Source organism: Lolium perenne, chromosome 7, assembly GCF_019359855.2.
Source record: "Lolium perenne isolate Kyuss_39 chromosome 7, Kyuss_2.0, whole genome shotgun sequence".
In the NCBI taxonomy this organism is placed as follows: Eukaryota; Viridiplantae; Streptophyta; class Magnoliopsida; order Poales; family Poaceae; genus Lolium; species Lolium perenne.
The window spans coordinates 256,374,982-256,393,474 of NC_067250.2; the positions used below are offsets into that span (position 1 = coordinate 256,374,982).

The 18,493-nt window shown below is 43.9% G+C and overlaps 1 pseudogene; it reads left to right on the forward strand.

Moving 5' to 3' along the window:
• LOC139833918 (tubulin beta chain-like) overlaps positions 1-16,721 on the forward strand; it is a 163,272-nt pseudogene extending 146,551 nt beyond the window's left edge.
• The last annotated feature ends 1,772 nt before the right edge of the window (positions 16,722-18,493 follow it).

The window sequence follows — 18,493 nt, forward strand, 5'->3', positions numbered from 1 at the left end:
GGAAGTAGTAGGACCGCGGCAACCTCGTCGGTCCACCGTCAATCACCTGATGACCCCACGGCAGCCAAGGAAGCGGGTCAACTTCATAGACAGCCATCGAAGCAGATGAAGTCGGCGATGTCGGCGGGGCAGGGTTGCTAGGTAGAGAAGTTGCAGGATTTGTTTGGATTCGCGGAGAAGGCGAGACGGCCGGTAAAGACAGGGACTCTATTTCGTTATTGGAAGAAGGAACGGCGGATTTAGGAACCCATCGTTTTTTCTGGTAATACTGTCCAAAACAGTTACGTTTAATATGTCCATAAGTGAAACAAGCCCTGCATCTGATATCATTTACACAATCCTTGGTTTGATGACCCATATTCAAACAACGCCCACAGGCCCAAACCTTATAAGCCATATCATCAATCATCTTACTAAAATCATCCTGGGCCTTCTCTTCCGAAACATGCTGCAATTCAACCTCGCCAGCCCAGCTAGAATCAGGCCTGTCAGTGCCACTATTTGAAACAGAGTGGGCATCCCGCTCAACTGAAATAGAGCTAGGATCAGATAATTTTTCCTGTGCAAAAGGAAAATCTTTAACTGAACCAAAGGAAATATGAGGGGAAGCCTCTGTAATAAACATATCCTTGGGTAATTGAACCGTAGTAGACTGTGAATAACCCTGACAAGCTGAATAATTTAAATTATCAGCAAAACATAACTTCCTTTTCTCAAACTGATTTTTCTTAATCGCTGATTTCTTTGGGTTCAATTTAAGAGCATCCAAACCCTTCTTAGAAACGGTGCGAGATGGGCTGACCAGAGTCCATTCCTCTTCAATCTCATTTTTCCAATGTGAAAATTCCCACCTCCAATTAGGACCACCACGTCCCCAAAGATGAAAGAAACACTTAAATTGTGCGCAAGCAAACTTTCTAAGCTTTAGGATGTGAAAACCAATCTCTTTACTTGCCACACAGAAAGAAAAAACCCTGTCACTCAACCAGGACACTTTAAGCTGATCACACTGCCCACCAATCACTGCTTCCAAAGCAATACTCACTAAACTTTCCTCCATTTTGAAGACTGATCTACCAAAAGAAACCACCATCATGAAATGACCCGAATCTTCTGCAGGAGTAACTGTAGATTGGAATTTAGCAAGCACATCTCTGGCAAAATTTCTACCATGTGAGAAGCTAAAGCCAGGACTCATAGACTCATGAGCTTCAGAGAAATGAGAGTGCTGACGATCACAATCAGAAGAATGAGTCTCTCTAATTGTCTGCTTCTGCTGTTGCAATAGATCATCCTTTGCATTTATCACTGGAGGGGTAGTGTCCTCACCACATTATACTAAGGTCTTCTTATACAAGATTCCTGCCTCCGAATTCGATGGAGTGTGCATCGGCAGTCCCATCCTTACGACATGCTTAGTAAAAAGGAGTTTTGCACCCACGCTAAAAAGATCCTTCTTCTCTCTAGGTCTGAAACCCACCCGATCACCCTTCGCATTTTTCAGCATGAGTAAATCCTCATAAAGGCATAAGGAACCATCATATGATTTCATTCTACCTCGATCAAGATCACGGATCGTCGAATAAGAGATCTTCCACGTCTTCACCAAGTGCGGCACATCAGAAGAGACATATACATCCGGTAAAGTGATATCAGACGTACTTTTGTCCTCCATGCATGGCGAGAGAGTACATCTAACCACTTTGGCCTCAAACGAAGAGAATTGCACCACAGATCCAATTTTCAAGATCTCATTATCCGTCAAGAATTTCCCGATGATTGGAACACCATCAGCCGAAGTGAGAGTGATCCACTCCTTCAAGGTCCACAGATGCAATTCGCCCTCTAAGACTTCTGGATCCGAGGAACCGGGATCGGACGTCCGCGAGTATCTCACCATCCACTTCCATGAGGGGGGCGACATTGGTGAGAGGGGAGAGGTGAGGGCCAAGATTACCTGAGGTGAAGGGAGAGAGGGATCCCCTCTCGCCGTGGAGATCACCGGAGTTAGGGTTGGCCGCCGATCGCCATCCTATCGCCTTGTTATTGAACCGGAGTTAGGGTTTTTTTCTCTACGGTGACGAGGCATAATAGTTAAGTATCACAGTCATCATTCATTACAAACCATAATGTCTTACAATTGGAATCACATCATCCATATTACATGAATAGTTGATCTATTGATCAACAAACAAACACAAGTTCATAGCGGAAGCGTAAGATACAAGGACTATCAAGTCCACAGGCCAACGCTTGACGTCGGAAGACTCCTAGTTGTCGTAGGCGTCCTGCTGGTCATCTCCGTGTTCATCTTCATACTCTGGCCATTTGAATAGCCAGGGACAAAGCCGTGAGTACTTTAAGTACTCGCAAATTAATACTAATGTAAGTGCTAGACATTCTAGTAAGGTCTGCTAAGCTCTAGTTTATTTGCATAAAGCCAGTTTTAGTTCACAAGTATTTGAGAAAATCTTATTCAAATGCTAACTAACTCAAGTGGGAACATTAGTGTCATTCCCACCATTCAAGTGGTGATTTCAATTCAATTCACCACAATTCGTTTCACCATCTTCTTTCAACATCATTTTTCTAAAATATGACGTCGGACACTGTATGGCCTTTCCAACCGTCTGTAACCATGGACGCGGCTATTCGAATAGGTTTACACTCTGCAGAGGTTGCACACTTGTGCCACAACATTTGATTTCATCCGTCGGGATTACCCTGAATCATCGTAACACAGTACGCGGATCATCAACCATAACCTTTCACTTACAAATCCTAGTATGAGCACCTCTCCCCATGAGCTTGGCCTCCCAGTGAAGACCAACTGTCAACCTGGGAACTGCACAGGGCTTAGCCGTACAATTCACCTCAATTTCACATCCTTTCTCAACAACGGAGGCAGCCTCAAGCATAACCCCTATGACGTGTGTTCAGAGGGAACCCATACTAAGATGCATAAACTTCCAGTTAAGCCCTACCCATAATCAGGTATTGTGGGGGTACTTAATAATTGGAAAGGTATCGCATTCAAACCAACATCATGTTTATCAAATTATCACTATCTTCTCTTGGTCATATTCACCTTCAAAAATCATTCAATGGAATGCTTCATCATTCCAAGGTTTCAAATTCATTTCAAGTCACATTGTTCCTATCTAGAGTAGTCAAGTTTTATTTCATTAGCACTAGCTCTAATTCATGAGGGGGTGCTATCTTGCTTTGCTTGATGGAGACTAACTCTAGTAGACTTCTTTACTTTGACCAAGGTTAACTATAAAAGCAACTTATTGAGAAAACAAGTAAAAACTTGAAATGTATAAACTTGGGATAGGCTTATGTAAGAAAAGGTAAGATTCATGGTGCCTTGCCCCAAGGGGCTTTGCACTTTGCAAGAATATTAGCTTGCCTTGATAGTTCTCAAAATTCTCCTCCTCCTCCTCTTGGTAGCAACCTTCTTCTTCGGTGTACTCTCCGGTGCTAGCGTCTAAATTTGAATACGAGTATAGTTACTCACTAATTCAATGGCTATTCCATACATCACATATAATCACACAAACTATTCTATGCACACAAATACTCTATTTAGGGTGCATGGGTTGTGTTGCTTGAGGAGATTTTACTTCTTTTTATTTAATATGTAAATGATAGTTTCCATAGGGTTCTTGAGAAATAATTTCCTCTCATTGAAATCTTCTTAAGGTTTAATTTCTCAAACAATCATATATGAACTTATGTTGACCTAAGTCAAATGTTCATCATCATCATTTGAGAAAATGATTTAAATGAGGTAGACCACCTCATAGCATTTAATACTACATAGGATTTAAATCTCTAAGTAATTCATATAAGAGAGTTTGGGCCAGGGGTCCATACATCCCATGAATTCATGTGAGACAAGATTTAAATGAAGTATAAGACTTCATATCATTTACTTAATAGTTTTGGACAATATCAACTACATAAACTAGCCATATTGTCCATTAATTAAACTAGGGCATGATCATGCAAAGTGACCACACCATTTTATTGCATAATCAATTAGTGTAAGTCAAATGTGAGCTATTAGAGTTGGAAACAACTTAATATCTATTTTGGTTGATTTTTAATAATTATTTGAATATGAAAAAGTCCCTGCCTTCTTCTTTTTATCAAATTAATTCTACAAAAAATCTTGGCATGGGACCAGTGGCATTGTGTAGATATTTTCCTTAGCTTTCCAACAATATAAAGTTCATTAAATTTGGTTGAGCCAGTTTGAATCTATTGAATTTCAAAGTTTGGGCAGTATTGAAATTGTTTGGAATTGTTTAAATAGATTTTGAATTAAACAGGCCGGCGGGAAAAGCTAACGGGCCGAAATGGTTTAAAACGGCCCAAGGCCAGCCCACCACGCGTCTGTGCCCGCGTGGGCTGCCTGACAGGGGGCTCCACCTGTCAGCGGCGTTTAAACACCGAATCGGTACGGGGAGTGTGGAGCGTTGGATTAGATGGCGATCTAACGGCTCTGGGTCGTCGTCGTCACCGGCGAGAGAAGCTCACTGGCACGGCGAGGGTAGGGGGTCGGAGAGCTCACCGTGGCTCCAGCTAGGGTGGGCAGTGTGCTCGGTGAAGTTGTGGACGACGGCGAGCCTCCTGGTAGCAGTGGCGTCGCCTGAGGTGGTCGGGATCGCCGGCGATTGCTGCAGAGCTTCCGTGGCGGTGATCTCCCGATTGAGCTGGCTCCGGCGACGATTGAGTGAGCTAAGTGGTTGAGGAGAGGCAGTGAAGAGTGGGGAGTGAGGTGGTGTGCTCCGTTGCTTCCAGGGAACTCCCTATTTATAGAATCGAGTGAGGGTGGCGGGGCAGTGAGGTGGTCGACCATGGCGCGGCGTTTTCGGCGAGCGGTCGAGCTAGGCGAGGGTGTGGCAACGTTCTCCTTGTCCAGGCGAAGCGAATGGTGGCGACAGCGTGGTCGGGCGGTGGCTGGATGGGTCGCGTTGCTTCCATGTCTGCCGCGATGTTCACGGAAGCTTGTCGTCATCTCCGGCGCCGGCGGTCACAGGTCTTGGTTCCGAGCGTGTCTGGCAGCGTCGCGGTGGCGTGGTGATGCTCAACGTGCACAAACGCGACGTCATCGGCATGGCGTCGCCTGATACGTCTCCGACGTATCGATAATTTCTTATGTTCCATGCCACATTATTGATGTTATCTACATGTTTTATGCACACTTTATGTCATATTCGTGCATTTTCTGGAACTAACCTATTAACAAGATGCCGAAGTGCCGATTCTGTTTTCTGCTGTTTTTGGTTTCAGAAATCCTAGTAAGGAAATATTCTCGGAATTGGACGAAATCAAAGCCCAGGGGCCTATTTTCTCACGAAGCTTCCGTAAGTCCGAAGGAGAGACGAAGAGGGGCCACGGAGGGGCCACACTATAGGCGGCGCGGCCCCCCTTGGCCGCGCCGGCCTGTAGTGTGGGGCCCCCGTGCCGCCTCTTGACCTGCCCTTCCGCCTATAAAAAGTCTCCGTGACGAAACCCCCAGTACCGAGAGCCACGATACGGAAAACCTTCCAGAGACGCCGCCGCCGCCGATCCCATCTCGGGGGATCCAGGAGATCGCCTCCGGCACCCTGCCGGAGAGGGGAATCATCTCCCGGAGGACTCTACGCCGCCATGGTCGCCTCCGGCGTGATGTGTGAGTAGTCTACCCCTGGACTATGGGTCCATAGCAGTAGCTAGATGGTTGTCTTCTCCCCATTGTGCTATCATTGTCGGATCTTGTGAGCTGCCTAACATGATCAAGATCATCTATCTGTAATTCTATATGTTGCGTTTGTTGGGATCCGATGAATAGAGAATACTTGTTATGTTGATTATCAAAGTTATGCTATGTGTTGTTTATGATCTTGCATGCTCTCCGTTACTAGTAGATGCTCTGGCCAAGTAGATGCTTGTAACTCCAAGAGGGAGTACTTATGCTCGATAGTGGGTTCATGCCTGCATTGACACCGGGACGATGTGAGAAAGTTCTAAGGTTGTGTTGTGTTGTTGCCACTAGGGATAAAACATTAGTGCTATGTTCAAGGATGTAGTCACTAGTTACATTACGCACCATACTTAATGCAATTGTCTGTTGTTTGCAACTTAATACTGGAGGGGGTTCGGATGATAACCTGAAGGTGGACTTTTTAGGCATAGATGCAGTTGGATGACGGTCTATGTACTTTGTCGTAATGCCCAATTAAATCTCACTATACTCATCATGATATGTATGTGCATGGTCATGCTCTCTTTATTTGTCAATTGCCCAACTGTAATTTGTTCACCCAACATGTTGTTCGTCTTATGGGAGAGACACCTCTAGTGAACTGTGGACCCCGGTCCAATTCTCTTTACTGAAATACAATCTACTGCAATACTGTTTTACTGTTTTCTGCAAACAATCATCTTCCACACAATACGGTTAACTCTTTGTTACAGCAAGCCGGTGAGATTGACAACCTCACTGTTTCGTTGGGGCAAAGTACTTTGGTTGTGTTGTGCAGGTTCCACGTTGGCGCCGGAATCCCTGGTGTTGCGCCGCACTACATCCCGCCGCCATCAACCTTCAACGTGCTTCTTGGCTCCTCCTGGTTCGATAAACCTTGGTTTCTTTCTGAGGGAAAACTTGCTGCTGTGCGCATCATACCTTCCTCTTGGGGTTGCCCAACGAACGTGTGAAATACACGCCATCAAGCTCTTTTTCTGGCGCCGTTGCCGGGGAGATCAAGACACGCTGCAAGGGGAGTCTCCACTTCTCAATCTCTTTACTTTGTTTTTGTCTTGCTTAGTTTTATTTACTACTTTGTTTGCTGCACTAAATCAAAATACAAAAAAATTAGTTGCTAGTTTTACTTTACTTGTTATCTTGTTCACTATATCTAAAACACAAAAAAATTAGTTTACTTGCATTTACTTTATCTAGTTTGTTTTATTTACTGTTGCTAAAATGGCCAACGCTGAAAATACTAAGTTGTGTGACTTCACAACCACAAATAATAATGATTTCTTATGCACACCTATTGCTCCACCTGCTACTACAGCAGAATTCTTTGAAATTAAACCTGCTTTACTGAATCTTGTTATGCGAGAGCAATTTTCTCGGTGTTAGTTCTGATGATGCTGCTGCCCATCTTAATAATTTTGTTGAATTATGTGAAATGCAAAAATATAAAGATGTAGATGGTGATATTATTAAACTAAAATTGTTCCCTTTCTCATTAAGAGGAAGAGCTAAAGATTGGTTGCTATCTCTGCCTAAGAATAGTATTGATTCATGGACTAAATGCAAGGATGCTTTTATTGGTAGATATTATCCCCCTGCTAAAATTATATCTTTGAGGAGTAGCATAATGAATTTTAAACAATTAGATACTGAACATGTTGCTCAAGCTTGGGAAAGAATGAAATCTCTGGTTAAAAATTGCCCAACCCATGGACTGACTACTTGGATGATCATCCAAACCTTCTATCTTGAGGACTAAATTTTTCTTCACGGAATTTATTGGATTCAGCTGCTGGAGGTACCTTTATGTCCATCACTCTTGGTGAAGCAACAAAGCTTCTTGATAATATGATGATCAACTACTCTGAATGGCACACGGAAAGAGCTCCACAAGGTAAGAAGGTAAATTCTGTCGAAGAAACCTCTTCCTTGAGTGATAAGATTGATGCTATTATGTCTATGCTTGTGAATGATAGGACTAATATTGATCCTAATAATGTTCCATTAGCTTCATTGGTTGCACAAGAAGAACATGTTGATGTAAACTTCATTAAAAATAATAATTTCAACAACAATGCTTACCGGAACAATTCTAGTAACAACTATAGGCCATATCCTTATAATAATGGCAACGGCTATGCTAATTCTTATGGGAATTCTTACAACAATAATAGGAGTTCACCCCCTGGACTTGAAGCCATGCTTAAAGAATTTATTAGTACACAAACTGCTTTTAACAAATCTGTTGAAGAAAAGCTTGGGAAAATTGATATACTTGCTTCTAAAGTCGATAGTCTTGTCGCTGATGTTGATCTTTTGAAATCAAAAGTTTTGCCTAATGAGAATCATCATAATAAAATTACTACTACAGCAAATGCCATTCAAGTTAGAATTAATGAGAATATAAGATTAATGGCTGAACTGCGTGCTAGGTGGGATAGAGAAGAAAATGAAAAACTAGCTAAAGAAAAGAATATAGCTAAAGTTTGGACTATTACCACCACTAGTAATGCTAATGCTACACATGTTGCTGCACCTCCTACTCATACTAATAAAAGAATTGGTGTTAGCAATGTTTCCACTTCTAATGCAAAGCGCGAAAAACTGCTGAAATCGCTAAAACTTTAAACCGCTCGTGATAAAGCTGCTGAAATTTTTTCCAACATTGGGGATGATGATCCCATTGCTTTAGATTATAATGATTTGAATTTTTATGATTGCCACATCTCTGAAGTTATAAAGTTCTCGCAAAAACTGGCTAAAAGTCCTAATGCTAGTGCTATAAATTTGGCTTTTACACATCATATTACAAATGCTCTTATAAAAGCTAGAGAAGAGAAACTAGAGCGCGAAGCCTCTATTCCTAAAAAGCTAGAGGATGGTTGGGAGCCCATCATTAAGATGAAGGTTAAAGATTTTGATTGTAATGCTTTATGTGATCTTGGTGCAAGTATTTCTGTTATGCCTAAGAAAATTTATAATATGCTTGACTTGCCACCGCTGAAAAATTGTTATTTGGATGTTAATCTTGCTGATCATTCTACAAAGAAACCTTTGGGTAAAGTTGATAATGTTCGCATTACCGTTAACAATAACCTTGTTCCCGTTGATTTTGTTGTCTTGGATATTGAATGCAATGCATCTTGTCCCATTATATTGGGAAGACCTTTTCTTCGAACTGTTGGTGCTATTATTGATATGAAGGAAGGTAATATAAAATATCAATTTCCTCTCAAGAAAGGTATGGAACACTTCCCTAGAAAGAGAATGAAGGTACCTTTTGATTCTATTATGAGAACAAATTATGATGTTGACACTTCGTCTCTTGATAATACTTGATACACACTTTCTGCGCCTAGCTGAAAGGCGTTAAAGAAAAGCGCTTATGGGAGACAACCCATGTTTTCACCTACAGTACTTTGTTTTATATTTGTGTCTTGGAAGTTGTTTACTACTGTAGCAACCTCTCCTTATCTTAGTTTTGTGTTTTGTTGTGCCAAGTTAAGCCGTTGATAGAAAAGTAAGTACTAGATTTGGATTACTGCACAGTTCCAGATTTCTTTGCTGTCACGAATCTGGGTCCACCTCCCTGTAGGTAGCTCAGAAAATTAAGCCAATTTACGTGCATGATCCTCAGATATGTACGCAACTTTCATTCAATTTGAGCATTTTCATTTGAGCAAGTCTGGTGCCATTTTAAAATTCGTCAATACGAACTGTTCTGTTTTGACAGATTCTGCCTTTTATTTCGCATTGCCTGTTTCGCTATGTTGGATGAATTTCTTTGATCCACTAATGTCCAGTAGCATTATGCAATGTCCAGAAGTGTTAAGAATGATTGTGTCACCTCTGAATATGTCAATTTATATTGTGCACTAACCCTCTAATGAGTTGTTTCGAGTTTGGTGTGGAGGAAGTTTTCAAGGATCAAGAGAGGAGTATGATGCAACATGATCAAGGAGAGTGAAAGCTCTAAGCTTGGGGATGCACCCGGTGGTCCACCCCTGCATATATCAAGAAGACTCAAGCGTCTAAGCTTGGGGATGCCCAAGGCATCCCCTTCTTCATCGACAACATTATCAGGTTCCTCCCCTGAAACTATATTTTTATTCCATCACATCTTATGTGCTTTTTCTTGGAGCGTCGGTTTGTTTTTGTTTTTTGTTTTGTTTGAATAAAATGGATCCTAGCATTCACTTTATGGGAGAGAGACACGCTCCGCTGTAGCATATGGACAAGTATGTCCTTGGTTTCTACTCATAGTATTCATGGCGAAGTTTCTCCTTCGTTAAATTGTTATATGGTTGGAATTGGAAAATGATACATGTAGTAATTGCTATAAATGTCTTGGGTAATGTGATACTTGGCAATTGTTGTGCTCATGATTAAGCTCTTGCATCATATGCTTTGCACCCATTAATGAAGAAATACATAGAGCATGCTAAAATTTGGTTTGCATATTTGGTTTCTCTAAGGTCTAGATAATTTCTAGTTTTGAGTTTGAACAACAAGGAAGACGGTGTAGAGTCTTATAATGTTTTCAATATGTCTTTTATGTGAGTTTTGCTGCACCGGTTCATCCTTGTGTTTGTTTCAAATAAGCCTTGCTAGCCTAAACCTTGTATCGAGAGGGAATACTTCTCATGCATCCAAAATACTTGAGCCAACCACTATGCCATTTGTGTCCACCATACCTACCTATACTACATGGTATTTTTCCGCCATTCCAAAGTAAATTGCTTGAGTGCTACCTTTAAAATTCCATCATTCACCTTTGCAATATATAGCTCATGGGACAAATAGCTTAAAAACTATTGTGGTATTGAATATGTAATTATGCACTTTATCTCTTATTAAGTTGCTTGTTGTGCGATAACCATGTTCACCGGGGACGCCATCAACTATTCATTGTTGAATTTCATGTGAGTTGCTATGCATGTCCGTCTTGTCTGAAGTAAGAGAGATCTACCACCATATGGTTAAGCATGCATATGTTAGAGAAGAACATTGGGCCGCTAACTAAAGCCATGCTCCATGGTGGAAGTTTCAGTTTTAGACAACAATCCTCAAATCTCAAATGAGAAAATTATTAATTGTTGGTATATGCTTATGCATAAAAGAGGAGTCCATTATCTCGTTGTCTATGTTGTCCCTGTATGGATGTCTAAGTTGAAGAATAATCAATAGCGAGAAATCCAATGCGAGCTTTCTCCTTAGACCTTTGTACAAAGTGCATAGAGGTACCCCTTTGTGACACTTGGTAAAAACAATGCATTGTGATGACCCGGTAGTCCAAGCTAATTAGGACAAGGTGCGGGCACTATTAGTACACTATGCATGAGGCTTGCAACTTATAAGATATAATTTACATGATGCATATGCTTTATTACTACCGTTGACAAAATTGTTTCATGTTTTCAAAATCAAAGCTCTAGCACAAATATAGCAATCGATGCTTTTCCTCTATGGAGGACTATTCTTTTACTTTCAATGTTGAGTCAGTTCACCTATCTCTCTCCACCTCAAGAAGCAAACACTTGTGTGAACTGTGCATTGATTCCTACATACTTGCTTATTGCACTTATTATATTACTCTATGTTGACAATATCCATGAGATATACATGTTACAAGTTGAAAGCAACCGCTGAAACTTAATCTTCTTTTGTGTTGCTTCAATGCCTTTACTTTGAATTATTGCTTTATGAGTTAACTCTTATGCAAGACTTATTGATGCTTGTCTTGAAGTGCTATTCATGAAAAGTCTTTGCTATATGATTCACTTGTTTACTCATGTCATATACATTGTTTCGATCGCTGCATTCACTACATATGCTTTACAAATAGTATGATCAAGATTATGATGGCATGTCACTCCGTAAATTATCTCGTGTTATCGTTTTACCTGCTCGGGACGAGCAGAACTAAGCTTGGGGATGCTGATACGTCTCCGACGTATCGATAATTTCTTATGTTCCATGCCACATTATTGATGTTATCTACATGTTTTATGCACACTTTATGTCATATTCGTGCATTTTCTCGGAACTAACCTATTAACAAGATGCCGAAGTGCCGATTCTTTGTTTTTTCTGCTGTTTTTGGTTTCAGAAATCCTAGTAAGGAAATATTCTCGGAATTGGACGAAATCAAAGCCCAGGGCCTATTTTCTCACGAAGCTTCCGTAAGTCCGAAGGAGAGACGAAGAGGGGCCACGGAGGGGCCACACCATAGGGCGGCGCGGCCCCCCCTTGGCCGCGCCGGCCTGTAGTGTGGGGCCCCGTGCCGCCTCTTGACCTGCCCTTCCGCCTATAAAAGTCTCCGTGACGAAACCCCAAGCACCGAGAGCCACGATACGGAAAACCTTCCAGAGACGCCGCCGCCGCCGATCCCATCTCGGGGGATCCAGAGATCGCCTCCGGCACCCCTGCCGGAGAGGGGAATCATCTCCCGGAGGACTCTACGCCGCCATGGTCGCCTCCGGCGTGATGTGTGAGTAGTCTACCCCTGGACTATGGGTCCATAGCAGTAGCTAGATGGTTGTCTTCTCCCCATTGTGCTATCATTGTCGGATCTTGTGAGCTGCCTAACATGCTCAAGATCATCTATCAGTAATACGCTATGTTGCGTTTGTTGGGATCCGATGAATATAGAATACTTGTTATGTTGATTATCAAAGTTATGCTATGTGTTGTTTATGATCTTGCATGCTCTCCGTTACTAGTAGATGCTCTGGCCAAGTAGATGCTTGTAACTCCAAGAGGGAGTACTTATGCTCGATAGTGGGTTCATGCTCGCATTGACACTGGGACAAGGATGTAAAGTTCTAAGGTTGTGTTGTGCTGTTGCCACTAGGGATAAAATATAAGTGCTAAGTTCAAGGATGTAGTCACAAGGTACATAACGCACCAAACATAAAGCAATTGTCAGTTGTTTGAAACTAAATACAGGAGTGGGGTCGTATGATAACATGAAGGTGGACTTTTTAGGCATAGATGCAGTTGGATGACGGTCTATGTACTTTGTCGTAATGCCCAATTAAATCTCACTATACTCATCATGATATGTATGTGCATGGTCATGCTCTCTTTATTTGTCAATTGCCCAACTGTAATTTGTTCACCCAACATGCTGTTCGTCTTATGGGAGAGACACCTCTAGTGAACTGTGGACCCCGGTCCAATTCTCTTTACTGAAATACAAACTACTGCACATCTGTTTTTTGTTTTACGCAAACAATCATCTTCCACACAATACGGTTAACTCTTTGTTACAGCAAGCCGGTGAGATTGACAACCTCACTGTTTCGTTGGGGCAAAGTACTTTGGTTGTGTTGTGCAGGTTCCACGTTGGCGCCGGAATCCCTGGTGTTGCGCCGCACTACATCCCGCCGCCATCAACCTTCAACGTGCTTCTTGGCTCCTCCTGGTTCGATAAACCTTGGTTTCTTTCTGAGGGAAAACTTGCTGTTGTGCGCATCATACCTTCCTCTTGGGGTTGCCCAACGAACATGTGAAATACACGCCATCATCGCCGTGCTGGGCGCGTGCGTTCCGGCCAGTGGCGAGCTCCTCGTCGACCGTGGCTTGCCCTAGCATGCTCAGTAGGATGCGGTGGCATTGTTTGGCAAGGTGGGCAGGGGTGGCGATGAAGGAGAGAGGAGGTGGTGCGGCATGGTGGCGCCATGGCCGGCATGCCATGCACATGTGAGCTATCCCCTCCTCCTTAGCTTCACTATGTGTCATTTATGGTTAGAGGGAACCAGGGGACCAAATGGGCTAGGTTTGATGTAGATTAGATGTGTAGATCACTATAGCAAATAGTGTCAAATAGTGCCATAGATGCTATTTGCAAAATTTGTCCAAATTTGATTTAATTCAAATTGTTGCAAGTGTTGAGTTGTAAGTATTTAAATGAGTTAGAAATGACCAGAGGTGGTGAGAGGTGGTGGTGGAATTGTTGAATTCAAAGATTTGCAAATTTGGCTAAGTTGGAGATTGTTGAATATGTTAAAATGTTGCAACTTTGGTTGAGCATAGCTCTTGATCTTGAATGAATTTGGCATGGTGATCTTTACAAAAAGTGTTCACCTTGATGTTGACTTTAATGTGGTGCAAAGAGTTAGCAAGGTTTGGTTTGAGAAAATTGAATGGCAATGGCTCAAAGTAGTGATCAGACTATAATTGGCAGTGTTGACCATTATCATATGTGAGCAAGATTTGTGTTTGAAATTCATTTGAATTGTGATGCTTTGATTCCAAAAGTTGTAATAAGTGTTTAGTAACATTATTCAACTAATGGTGAAGACCAAATTGGTCTAGGGTCAAAATTTATAAAAAAGCCATAGAGCATATGTGAGGGTTTTTAGGGTTTTGCTTTTATTTGATTTTTTTCCTCTTTTTGATTTTATTTGGTTGGTGATCTTCTCATGATCACATTAGGGTTCTAGGGTTTATCATATAAACCTAATAACAATCATCATGGCATATCAATCAGATGCACAAGTCCTATGCATGGCACTATATGCAATTTGAAAAGTTTTTGTTGGTTTGAATTTTGCTCTCTGGAATTCTTCTAACTTTCTTTTATTGAAATTTGGGATGTTACACGAAGTTCCAGATTGTCGGCTTAACTCCGCTCTTCGCCTGCTTGATGCGGAGGCTGCCTCCTTTCTTCTGTTCAGAGTAGCTGTCTGTTTTTCCAATTCCCTTGCAGCTCGTGCTAGCCTATATTGATATGCTTGCAACTCTTGTGGTGTGGCTGTTGTAGCCATTGGTTCTGAGCCATCCATAGCTCTTGCGGCTCTATCCCATGCTGCTTGCGGTAGTTGAACTCTATCACGAGGCTCAGGTCCGACATATTTGTTGCCTAGACCTCGTCGTAAATCAGAGGGATCGACGTATGGATTTCCCAAATCGTCGAAAGCCTCAGATGTTTCCTCCTGATCGCGGCTTGGCTCTCCGATGACATAAATCTGATGGTATTTTGTATTCAGATCTGTGCTGGGTTTGGTGACACCATCATAAAGATTGGTGAAGACCTTGCCCACTGTAGTGGATTTGTCGATGAAGTTGAAGCTGTCGACACTGCTCGAGTCATCGCTTATATAGGAGTCGGCGGATGACTCGGAGGACATGTCGCTGAAGATCTTGGCGAGCTTTTCGCTTGCCCTGGTGCTGATGAAGCGTGGCGATGAAGTCTCTTCTTCGCTTCACTCGATTGACGGTGTTGAGTTCGAAAAATCGGAATCGACCGCTGACAATCCCGACGAGATCGGAATTTCGAGACGATACGCTCCCTCTTTCTCGACGCGAAAGTGGAATCTTCCGAACGTCATCTCCATAGGCTCCTCCAGATACGCATATGCATCCAAACGGGAGGGCGGGTGAGGAACAAAATCGACAGGACCAGTTGCAATCTGTTTACCTCGATCCATCGCGTTGCTTGCAGTTGATGAAGTCGACGATCTTGAACGTGCCATCGAGATCAGATCCTTGACGCCTCTAATTCCCACAGACGGCGTCAATGCCTACGGGTTGTAGACTAGGGTTTAGTTGGAAGTAGAGGGCAAGTAGATCTCGAAGGTTTCAGCCAAAAAGTACTCGACGATTTGTGAAAACTAGGGTTTGTGAGACAATGATTCGATGCTTTCTTTGTCCCTCGACTCCCCCTTATATAGGAGGTGGAGCCGAGGGATTCGTATTGTACAAGTTACAGAGTCCGGGAGGGTTTCCAACTCATCCCGCAAGATTACAAACATCATCTCCTAATACAACTCTAACTTTCCTTAATATCAACTTGGGCTTCCGATTCTTCTTATTCTTCGAGTCGTGGGCCTTCAGTAAACCCCGGGTACTATCTTCGGCAGGCCCATTGGGGATGCCTATGTCAGTCATATCTCAAGATTTATGGATTTGGCATTCATTTTTTGGCATGGCCGGTTCCAACAATGACATCAAAGTGTTGCACCGATCATCGGTTTTCAACAGGCTCATGCAAGGCTTAGCTCCCCGGGTGAGCTATGAGGCCAATGGAAATGAATATGACAAGTCATATCATCTAGCCGATGGCATCTACCCTAATTAGGCCACACTGGTTGAGATTGTCCGTAATCCAAACTTAAGAAGACAAGGAGGTTTGCCAAGATGCAAGAGGCTTGCAAGAAAGATATGGAGCACGGATTTGGTGTGCTCCAAGCTCGGGGGAAATTGTCCATCACCCCGCAACAACATGGTCGCTGAAGACCATGCATGAGGTGATGACATGCTGCGTGATCATGCACAACATGATTGTTAAGAACGAAAGTCCTGATGGCCGCAATGAGAACCACTGGGAATTCCAAAGTGAGCTGGTTGCGCCCACTTCCTGGTGCTTTATCTTGGGAGAACTATCTGCATATGAATGTAGAAGTCACTGACGAGAACGTGTGCAAATAGCTGCAGACGGATCTGATTGAGCATCAGTGGGCATTGGCAGGCCATGCCTACAGGAATACCATCTTATTTTCATGTAGACTTTTTAAAATTTGGATGTAATAACTATGACTTGTTGAAACTCTTCATTTTGTTGTTTTCAAACTTCATAATGCATGCCGACGCGAAAATACGTCAAGCCGCTGGAGGCACCCCCAGACGCAAACGGACGCGCAACAAAAACGATTTTTCTCGCATCCGCCGCGCGACACAAACGAACGCTCGCGGAAACCGATTTGCGTCTCGCCGCTGGAAATGCCCTTATGATTGGCTTTACACCATTGACCTCAAGGGGGTCTCAAGAGTACCGTTTTTTTACTATTCCCGAGTCCAGTCAGCAGATGTGGGTTTAAAAGAACATGACGTGTGGCATGGTAGCTGCCTCACAGCCTCTTCTATGTTCAGTGGAAATATGAGCACCAAAGAGGTCGATGAGGAGATGCCGAACTTTCAGAATAAGAACTCGCTCTACTTTGTTGAGTGGATCTCAACAATGTGAAAGTCGATTGTTGTCGTTGCCTAATCGACGGTACCTCGGAGGAGGGATCCTCACGAGGGGGAGAAGAAGTAGGGGCCATAGGGCGGAGTGCACACGGGACGGTGGTACGCGAGTTACCCAGCTTCGGAACACCTGCACGATGACAGGGCCTACTGCTGCTTGTCTGGAATTATCTGGGCGCTTTCGCGTTGTTACAATGAGTTGTGGTTGTGCCTCTAGGGCTCCCGGGATCCGGCTTATAAAGGCGCACGGATCTAGGGTTTACATGGAGAGTCCTAGCCGGATTACAGATAGCCTAGCTACGGTACAATATCTTGCCGTGCACGTCACGGATCCGCCTTCCATACACGTCGTACTGGATCCGGGTTCCTCATGGGCCTCCCTGGATCCGGGTCACTCCTAGGTCGGTACGGATCCGGCCTGCTGATCCTGGGCTGGACTTCTTCCTTCATGATCAACAGCAACTGGGCCGCCCGATGGGCCACATGCCTCATCACCGTCTGTGGGCCACCCGGGCTTGCCGGATCTAGGCACTGTCGATGGTACACCCATGAAGTATACCCACAACAGTAGCCCCCAGAGTTCTCCGAGTTTCCCCTGCGGTTTCCGACTTGCTGGTCCATCATGATCTCCGGCAAACGTTGGTAACGCGGAGAAACTTGAAGAGCTCCAACTTTGCATTTTCTTCTTTTTCCAACTTATAGCCGGAAAATGCTCCCATCCCGAGGGACTTCATCCATCGACGTTCCAAAGAACATTTCCGGGTTACTCCCTGCTTGAACGAAAGCCAAATCTTATCTTCACAGAATCACCCGGAATCTTAAAAGACTCTAACGGTTTCGGAAATCCTTCATCTTCAGATCATGCTTAACAACGGAAGTTCCGTATTTCCCGCGCACAACTTCCTCTTTTCCCGCGCTAAAGTTTCGCAGATGCAAATCTTCAACCGGAATTTTCGGGAGTGCATGGTTAAGTCACCTCCACGTCGTTTTACCGCGTTTGACCTAAACACGTGTCATCCATCCAACGGTGCGACCGTTCAGTTTCCACCGTTGGATCCGGATCCCGAATCTCCGAGCGCGGCCTATAAATACCCCGCGGCCCGGTAAAAATTCATTCTTTCACCCCCTCTCACCACATCGTCTTCCTCCTCGCGCCGCGCCGCCCGCCAGATCTTGATTCCGGCGAACTTCGCCCCGGTGAACTTCGAGTGCCGCCGAACCAAGGCTTCCCTCGCTCCAAGATTCTCACGTTTGATCGGGAAACTTGCTCCGCCGCCGATTCGTGGTCACGCGAGCCGATTTCCTTCAAGTTCGGCGACCTCATCTTCCGCCGGAGCTCCGTCGCACCACCGCGCCATTAGCGGTAAGTACGCCGGACTTGTAGAAGACAACCTAGTGTAGAAGATAGGCTTAGTGATCCGGGTACTCAGACACTCCGTATGGGTGCAGCCGGAAGCATGCCACTCGAATCGTCACTTTGCACTGGTAGCTCTTCGAGTAGCCCGGATCCCAACCAAATAGAACCCATATGCCCGGATCCTATATCATTCCTGCCACCGTATGTTTCCGACATCAGACTAGCTCAACCTTTTTCCGCATCTTCCAGCACCGCTCCAAGCCGGATCCCTACCCTCCAAGAGCTCCAAGAAGAACTCGAGGGACAAGCTCGGATGGCAGCAAAGGTGCAGGAGGCGGAAAACAAGAGGGCGTCCAAGGCCCGGATCCGTGAAGGAGAACGAGGTCAATGGTGGCCTTGCGCAACCACCGACG